Source organism: Henckelia pumila, chromosome 4, assembly GCF_033568475.1.
Source record: "Henckelia pumila isolate YLH828 chromosome 4, ASM3356847v2, whole genome shotgun sequence".
NCBI lineage: Eukaryota > Viridiplantae > Streptophyta > Magnoliopsida > Lamiales > Gesneriaceae > Henckelia > Henckelia pumila.
The window spans coordinates 110,505,992-110,516,023 of record NC_133123.1 but is presented as its reverse complement, the minus strand read 5'-3'; the positions used below and the strand labels follow the sequence as shown (position 1 = coordinate 110,516,023).

The following is a 10,032-nucleotide window of genomic DNA, read 5'->3' as shown; positions in this document are numbered from 1 at the left end:
CTCATCAACCAAAGAAGAAAAAGATATCCAAGCTGATCAAACATGTGATCACTCGAGCAATTCAACTCGCTCCTATTACATCTATTTCAATCTCCATGATATGATATTGAATTGTGATTATGGAGAAGAATGTGGTCAAAACAGATTTTAGATTGGAACAATTCAAAACCAAATTAAAGAAAACTGCAACTGTGGCTCCTTCCAGTACCCAAAATTCAATTAACCTGAATCTCCAAGAGGTTGAAAACCAAATCCAAGAACAGATGAAATGTTTTAATAAACAAACGAAGTAAAGAGAGTTATTTACTTTCAGCATAAGATGAATGATTTTCAAATAATTAACTTTGCAGTAAATAACATAAATGACAGTGAATTTGCAAGACAAACGATCAATGAGAGACAAATTTGTAGAAAAGATCAAGGAACAAAGTTTGACTCCAGATTCAATCAAATGTGCTATTCTTGAGATATTACAGAGTGGTTCACACAGAATACGTAGAATTCGAAGGTAAAATTGGATTGTGGGTTGGGTTGTTAGCCCATTAAGGAGATGAATACAATCAAATTACATCAAATTTCAATGGAAAACATGGAATTGAGATTGCTGGATTATCCTGGTATTCAGTTTGGTTAGTTAAATTCAGATTCTTGATTCATTTGTATGGACTACCATGAGTTTACTCGAAATCGCACAAACTGTTTCTAGACCAATCAATACCTAGTAATTAGGTAGTGTTTGAGAGAGCTTCTAAGAAGCACTTCTCAAATTTTCTTTTTGTTAAGGAATGTATCCGCTGTTGGTGATAAATTTTATTTTCAATATCCATATAAAATAATAATTCATGATTTTGTTAATAATTTGTGTTAAGGATAAAATATGAACATGGATAAATTATATACCACTCTCTCTCTCTCTTTTCCCACAAACCTAATCTTTCTGATTACATTGGCTACATCCTCCCTCTATATGTATATAAAATGACAAATCAAATTAAGTTAAAGAAAATACAAATGAAATACATATATTGTAGAAATTAAATCAGTGGGGTTATCCTATATAATTTTCAGGAGACCTTTATGATAACAATTGAGAAATAAAATTAAAAAAAAGAAATTTTGATCTAATTAAAATAATCTATATTAGCACGGTAGAAATTTCCAACCGCCGGGGACTACACTAGCATCGGCCGGATTTCAGAAACTGCGGCGGTGGAAAGCCTCAACTGGGAAACCAGATAGAATCCACGTAAGATCGATTATGCTTTTTTTAAGAAAAATAAAAAATTTCTTGTTTTTTCAAATTTCTTGGTTTGCGTTTGATGTAGGGGGGACTTTTGTTGGGTTCTTTCTTTTTTAGTTAAATTCTTTGATGTTGGAGCAAAACCAATGAAGGATAGTGAGACAAAACCTATCATCTGTAAAATCCGACATTGCTACGCAGCTGCCTGTTTAATTGAAAGTGATTCGACAGGAAACAATTATCAAGAATTAGACATTTGAACCTGTAGTCTCGATGGGATCACTTGGTTAGAATGAGATTAGCAAATCATTATTTAATGAAATTTTTTAGTGATTAATGAGTTTCAATGCCATATCTAATGACCAAGATCTCATCTTTTTTGAGTAAGAGCTACACTCAGCTCAAAAGTTTTGATGAATGAGTGAATTGGTATAGTTTGGAAGGTCCAGAACTTGCATTTTTAGAATCATGCCTCAGATTAGCCCTTTCTTGATCCATTAGAATGCGATATCTCCGTAAAAATTACATTAATTATGCTTGCCTGAAATGTTTTCTGATGAATTGGGAACCATGGAGCACTTAATAAATAACCAGTAAACTACTATTTGACCTCAACACATGCTGTAATTTGTTTTGGTAACAAAAGAACATTTCTTTTTTCTGAATCTTTTACTTATTCAGTGCATTTTTATGTTAGCAGTATGGATAGTCTGGGGTAATACTTATTCATCTTTGTGGACTGGACTATAAAATATTCATGTTGGTATTTTGGGGGTGCAAAGATTTATAGAAAGCCACAAGTAAGAAGTCACATTCAATTTATGATCTAAACTCAGAAACAACATATTGTCATTGCTTCTTTGTCAACATTGGTTGAAACGTAGTCGCAAAAATGCAAACTTGTATCTATCCAGCCAGAGGTAGATCATAATGCCGCAGCTAATCCTCCGATACGAAAATAAATTATTGTAATCAGTATAGGAGAAAAATGTAGACGTGCCGGAGCTGTTTTATTAATGCATATACATGGTTAATATGAGCATTTTTTTGCGAAACTCTATGCTTTACTCGATGGATGCCTAATATTCATCCACAACTACACGTCACTGCTTTGCGTATCAAATACGCGTGGGTTTAATGTTAAAGCTACCTACCTATGCTGGCAGCTACACCAAAATCTGGTTTAACCATTTGTTGTAATTTAGTATCATGCACTATCTACAAGTTACGCGTAGCTAAGTTACGTCTCGCAATTATATGTAGTGCATGTAGTGGGGTTCGACAACTGTTATGTTTTTGATGCAAATATATACCGCTCTTGTTGTAGCCATTTCGTTCAAGGGGCATAGGCTTCATCACTTGCATAAATTTAAATTCTATGCATCTGCAATTTTCTTGGTTGCCGATTCTTGTGATCTATGGGGGTGTCTATAGGTGTGGAATTCAAATAGTTTTTTAGATTGTTTCTTTTGTGAATTTGTGAACTTCATTTGCAATGCATTGCAAATTTCTTGATTTTTTCATGTCTTTAGGACTTCATTTTTTTAACCAGGCAATCATTTCCAGTTTTATTAACTGCTGAAACCTTTTTTTTGCAGGAGGGGTTTGTTGAAGTTGACACGATGTCGTAAAGAATTGGGTATACCAGAGCATTCACTTGGCAAGAAGAGATCAATTCTGTCAGCATGAAGTCATTCCAGAGCCTGTGCCTGCGCAAGGCTTGACACCTAATCTTGCGGATTGGGGTTGTCAGATTGTGAGTTTCTATTTTTCTACATGCGAAGCAATTCTAAGATACATTGTTCGAAGAACTCCCTTTGTTGAATCGTCTCAATTTTACATCCTCACACACATGCGCACACACAAAAAGATGATTTGTACATGTTTCTGAGATTGAGATGATTTTTCTTGTGTTCCAGTAGAGGCAACATGAAGGACATTTCTTTGGCGGATTTCGGACCAAGGGAAAGAACACTACGCAACAGGAACCGAAGATTGATAAATCATAAAGTTCCTTATATTCGGATTCACTTAACGGAATGAGAGTGCTGCAAATTCGTGAATCTTGAATATCAGAGAAGACCAAATGTTTGTGGGAGAAGAGTATACACATGAATCCTTTAATCGATTTCAGAATATATATAGAATTTAAGTTAAGAGTACATTATTATTCTTTTTTGGACTGTGGAAGTGTACATTATTTTAGAGAAGTTATGATTCAATCATTTTTATCCTTCCTCGAATCAGAAACTTTTTTATTTTTTGCCATACGAATCATTTTATTAGATCTTAGTTATAAAAATTAAGGTTTCAATTGTTACCCTCATGAATTCATTGGTGAAATAAATTACATTTCAATAAACTGAATTTTTTTATTACCAAAACACTATGTAATTTATAATTATAAATGCTGGATCGTTCTAAATAAGTTTAAAAATAACTATTGATTTTATTCCTTTTAAATAATGTAAAACCGTCTCATATTTAATTGAAACGAATCTTCAATTCAACCTTTAAAAAATATTACTTTTTATTACAAATATGAATGGGATTTCTCGTCTCAAAGATTTATGTTCGTGAGATGATCGTCTTGTAAAAAACCTACTATTAGAAAAATAATCAATCCTCTTAAATTTTAACTACATCAATAATAATAATACTAATACTAATAATAATAATAATAATAATAATAATAATTTATAATTTTTTTATGACGTAAAAACCCGTAGCCGCTACCTTTCGGCAGGGATTAACGAGCTAGTTAGGTAAATTAAACTAGACAAGTCTTGTGCAACATGTTAATCCAAAAAAGTCTTGGTAGAAGAATTATTATTACTATTACTATTATTATTATTATTATTATTATTATTATTATTATTATTATTATTATAGTAATACTATTCATGATTTTTTGGCCAAATATAGATGATATATTAGAGTATGTTCAACATTGCGAGGAAGTTGGTATGATGAAATTGATAACTTGATCGCATGATGATGTCAGTATTGATAATTTTATTGTATGTTTCTACAGTGATGTGGTCAAGTTGTATAAATGATGTTGAAATATTAATATTTTATTTAATTTAATAATTTTTTATTTAAATTAAAATAATAGTAAAATTATTCAATATTTTAATCAAAAATACAATTACACACTATTAAATTTTAAAAAATATACATAATGTTTTTTTAAAAATAATATAATTAAATTAAAAACACACATAATTAAAAAAGTATACATAATTTAAAAAAACATGTGATTAAAAAATACACATAATTAAAAACGACATGTTGAGTAATTTTTTGTATTTTTTTAAAAAATTAAACAATTTTTTTAGTTTTAAAAAGTATTTTTACTTTTTAATAATGTTTAAGACTTCCAGATTAAATCTGCCCGTTGAACTTATTTTAAAAAAATAAAATATGGGTGGGCTTTACTGGACATAGACTCTCCGAGTGGGGCCCACCATCATGACCGAGTTTTCGCTTGTGGTTTCGTCGCCCCTTGAAGGGAGCCATATTTATTTGGGCAGATGAAGTTGAACATCCTCGCTCAACTTCATTGAGCTTGTACTTGCTCGATCTTATAGCCATAAACATTACAACTTTAAAATTCAAAGATTATTTATATAATTAAATATACATAATATATCTAGTGCTATTTATAGAAAATATTTTCTCCATTATAGAAATAAAAAGTTCTTTTTTTGTAATTTATCTGAAATATATTAACGGATGCGTTACACTCACATTCTCAAGCACATTATGGAAAAAATAATTTATAACTATAGTTTAATTACGTTTCTATAAAGTATTTCGAAAAGAGGAAATATAAATATTTCATCTTAATTATAAAAAATATAAATACGATTTAGTGATATTATATTATATTACACATACTAAATAATACGGTATATAATATAATTCTGTTAAAATTAAAATGGAGATATAATTAATAAAGCGATGTGCTACATTATCTGCAAAAGTGAGTAATGGCCGAATCTTGAGTTTCCATTGCCGGCGAACTATCAGTTAATTGTCTCCGATCCAGTTTTATGAACTTCTATGAAGGCAGTTGAAGCTTCGATCGATAATTAATGACTGCGGTCAGCTATTTATTAAGCTCTGAAAGATTATCACTCACTACAAGATCGAGCAAATCATTTGTTAGTTAAAGTCGTGTAATACCTCGTCATTTGCAATCATGTATGACTCTAACACATGATATACTGTAATAATAACGCAATATTTAGCTTTTGGTTATTTGATTGCCACCTATGTAATTATTTTTAAAATAATCAATATACTTAAATATAAAGTGTGGTGAAAAAAAAAAGTACAAAATAATTAATAATGAAATAGAAAGAAACAATTAATAAAGACACATATTAATAAGGACATTCAAGTAATAATAATAATAATAATAATAATAATAATAATAATAATAATAAAAAAAAAAAATAGATAGATAGATAGATAGATAGATAATTTTCTTGTCTTATTTTTAAAATAATCAATATACTTAAAGATAATAAAGTGTGGTGAAAAAACAAAAAAAAAAAATAAAACAATTAATGATGAAATGAAAAGAAACAATTAAAAGACACATTAATAAGAGTATTAAAGTAAATTCACAATTGAAACTCACATATTTATATAAAAAATTAATAAAGACACATTAATAAATACATTCAAGTAGATACTGTTGAGAAATTAAGTTTTGGTGTTTATATATAAAGTATTAAACTGTTTGAGATAAAACTGATTCGAGCTAAACCGAAAAAGAGCTTACACTGAAAATGTCTCAAAAAGAAAAAAGCGCTGAGTTGAAATTGAAGCTACCAAAAAAAAAAAGCGCTAAACTGACAAACACGTCTCTCGGACTAGCTCAACTGATATTACTCAAGTCAACCAAACTGAAGACACTAAACTGACCTACTGTTAGTTTACACTTGCGTTATCAGTCTACCAGAGAAACTTTTTTGGATAGAGTTTTTGGTACTCTGACATATTCTGCAGAAGGTAGTGCCGCGATCCAAGAGAATGTTGGACTCAGAAATTGTTCGTGAAAGTGACAAATGCAACAGGAATATTTCAAGTTCTATTTAAGGATCCATTTTGAAATTATTATCGTTAGCATCCGAAGACTATAAATAAGGATCTAAATCGATTGAAGAACAACTTTTGCCAACTACGCTTACTGTGAGAAGATACGAAGTTTAAAAGCTTGGAAATCGATAACAAAACTCGAAACACAAACACCCAAACTGATATTCTGATCATTGAAGGATCTTTTGTGTGCCAAGTCAATTGAGTTGTAAACATCTATATTTTATCAGTCTAGGACTGAAATTGAGTTGTAACTAGGAGTTTTTGTTTAGGCAGTGGATAAGACTTAAACTGGATTGGGGTTTTGCAAATCACTTGTAAAATTCAAAGTCTTCTAGTGATATCCTTTTGAGGAGGAAGAAGAGGTGACGTATGATTAATTTAAATCTCCGAACATCCATAAACATCTCATTGTGTCCTTCATTAGTTTACTCACTTATTACTTATCTTGCATACACGATTTTTACGAGTGTTCAGAATCTGTAACTTGATATATTTCTGCACTGATACTGTTTGTCGAATTGAATTAGATACCAAGATAAATATAGAATTCAATCATTAAACCGATTGAATTCAGTCCCTTATCATCAGAACATTTTTTAGTGTATTCATCCCCCCTACACTCTAAACCGATCCTAACAAGTGGTATCAGAGCGAGGTTTTTATCTTGTCTCTGAACACTACCTCAAGATGACTTCATTCAGCAAGATTTCTATGTTCTCTAAAGAGGACTTTGATGATTGGAAGATTCATATGCAAGCTCACTTATCAACTCAAGATGATGACATGTGGTTCGTCATTACTGATGGACCTCTTACCATCACCAAGGTAAACACTACTATAGCCATTTCAAGTGGTGGACCACAATACATCGAGAAACCAAGGGTGTAATGGACTGCTGAAGACAAGAAGAAAGTAAATCTTGTCAATGTTGCAAAAGATATTTTGTGCAAGACTCTTGACAAGAATACTTTCAGCAAGATCAAGATGTGTAAAAATGGAAAAGCAATTTGGGAAAATTTGATTTAGCTGTGTAAAGGAAACTAACAGCCAAAAGAAAACAAACCGTCAGTGGCCAGTCAAAAATTTGATAATGTCAAAATGAAGCCAGGAGAATCTATGATAGAGTTTGATGAACGAGTCAGTAGCATTGTGATTGAATTAAATGCTCTGGGAAAAACATATCCCAATAGAGAAGTTATCCTGAAAGTTATTCGAGGTCTTTCCAAAGAATGAGATGTTAAAACAATGGCAATGAGGGAATCAAAGGACTTGAATAAACTAGAACTGCATGATCTATTTGCTGATTTAAAGGCCTGGGAGTTTGAATTGAAAACTCAAGAAGAGGACCAGTCTACCTCTCAACTGACGAAAGCCTTAGCAGCAGTTAAAATAGAGTCACCAACTCAAACTGATCAAAGAACTACAAAACAGCTAAGTAGTGATGCCATGTCACTATTTGTGAAAAAGTTTGGAAAGTTCATCAAGAGAAATCAAGAAGGATCATATAGAAAAAATTTTCAAAAGAAAGATGCAAGTGAAGAACCAAGAGCAATCTTCAACTGTGGAAAGATATGACACATCATTGAAGATTGTTCTAAACCAAAGAAAGATGAAAAAAGATCAACAGAGAAAGGAAATAAGAAGTTTGAAAGAAAGAGCAGTTCAAAAGATTCCAAACACACATCTAGAAAGAAGCATGAAACACTTGTTGCCGAAGAAAGTAAAGTCAAATGGGCAGAAACTGACAGTGAATCAGATGAATCAAACTAATCCTCTAGCTCCAATGATGACAAGGAAGAAGTAACATGCCTGATGGATAATGATCATAAACAAGAGTCTACAAGTGAACAAGTATTCGATTTTAGCTCTGTTGAATTCACTAGAGAAGATCTCATCAAAGCACTTCACGAAATGGCAAATGAGTATCAAAAACTGTCCATAGCATTTGATGAATTCAAATCAAAGCAAGAGGATCTGCACGATTCCTCAACTGAAACCAACTAGGGACAATCAGTTGAGAAAATAAATCTTGAAACAGAGATTGCAAAGCTGGATACTGAGAATGAGCAATTTAAGATCGACTTCATGAATCTTAAATTGGAAAATCAAAGATTGAATGATTTGGTAAGTTCATGGAATAGATTTTCAAGCATGCTGACAGAGATGCAAAGTTTACAGAAATCCACAACTGACAAAAGTGGTCTAGGGTTTGATAAAACTGATGACATCGGTGAATCCAATACTCTACCCAAATTGAATATGTGCAAAGGAAAGTTCATAAACTTTGTACGAGCATGTAGGGAAAATGAACATGGAGAAGTCTATGATAAACATATCCTAAAGAGTTGGAAGTCAATAGAGCAAATGAACAGGAATAGATTTGGTATCGGTTTCACTCCTAAGGAAGTCAAGGTTGAAGCTGTTAAAAGTCCCGATCGGACTAACACAAATCAACCAAATTCTATGAGAGGAAATCAAAATCAATATCACAATCAACGTCCTGTTCAGAAGCTATATCGGCAATTCAACAATATGAGAAAGGGAAAACAACATATTGTATCACAAGCACATCTCTCTCCATGAATTAGAGCACAAAAGTTAGCACAAACCTATAGGAACACTGAAACTGGTAAACTAGTTAAAGTAATCCAGATTTGGATTTCTAAAGGATTAATACTTCGTGGACTCAAATATATATGGGTACCAAAATTATTCAACTCTGTGGCTGCAGGTAACAGGTGTTGAAGAAAACTTGGATGAATCATGATACTTAAATAGTGGATGTTCAAGACATATGACTGAGAATCCTAAACTACTGTTTGAACTTATTAAAAGCAATGGTCCAATTATCACATTTGGTGATAACTCACAGGGTAGGACCATGGGTAAGGGTAAGATTATCCATGGTAACATAATCATTAAGGATGTCTTACTAGTTGAGAACTTGAAATATAATTTGATAAGTATCAGTCAACTATATGATCATAAGCATATAGTTGAGTTGCAAAAACACTCATGCCTTGTTAAAAATGTTTCTGGTGATATTTCTTAATAGGAAACAGGTATGAAAATACATATAAAGTTTGTTGGAATGATTAGTCTAGCAAACCAGTTTACCTCGTAGCTTCCAATTCTAATAGCAACTGGCTTTGGCACAAGAGATTGAATCACCTTAACTTCAAGGCTATTGCCAGTTTGAGTAAGCTTGAGCTAGTAACAGGACTGCCTAAAAATGATTTTTCAAAAGACAAAGTTTGAAACAACTCGATCCTACTACTACTATTTTTTTTTTACAAATAAATAACTAAATATTTAATATAAAATATTTTTAAAAATCATGCATCTAAAATGAATAAATAAAACAATACTTAATATAATATATATATATATAATTAAAACGTATATATATATATACATAATAAATAATTACTTTTTAAAATAATTATTTATTATGTATATATATATACGTTTTAATTATATATATATATATATATATATTAAGTATTGTTTTATTTATTCATTTTAGATGCATGGTTTTTAAAAATATTTTATATTAAATATTTAGTTATTTATTTGTAAAAAAAAAAAAATAGTAGTAGTAGGATCGAGTTCGTCATTGTCTTCATTGACGATATTCTGATATATTCGAGGAGCTTGGAGGAGCATAGACATCATTT

At 31.1% G+C, this 10,032-nt stretch overlaps 1 long non-coding RNA gene across 2 annotated transcripts; it reads left to right on the top strand.

The window, feature by feature from the left end:
• Positions 1-1,136: 1,136 nt before the first annotated feature.
• LOC140867333 (uncharacterized) lies at positions 1,137-3,471 on the top strand. 2 transcript variants are annotated; one of them, XR_012145116.1, is made up of 3 exons: positions 1,137-1,246; positions 2,839-2,996; positions 3,160-3,471. It is a non-coding gene; the product is annotated as an uncharacterized lncRNA (long non-coding RNA). The 2 variants fall into 2 exon arrangements; XR_012145115.1 differs by lacking the exon at positions 1,137-1,246 and adding an exon at positions 2,552-2,674.
• Positions 3,472-10,032: the final 6,561 nt, after the last annotated feature.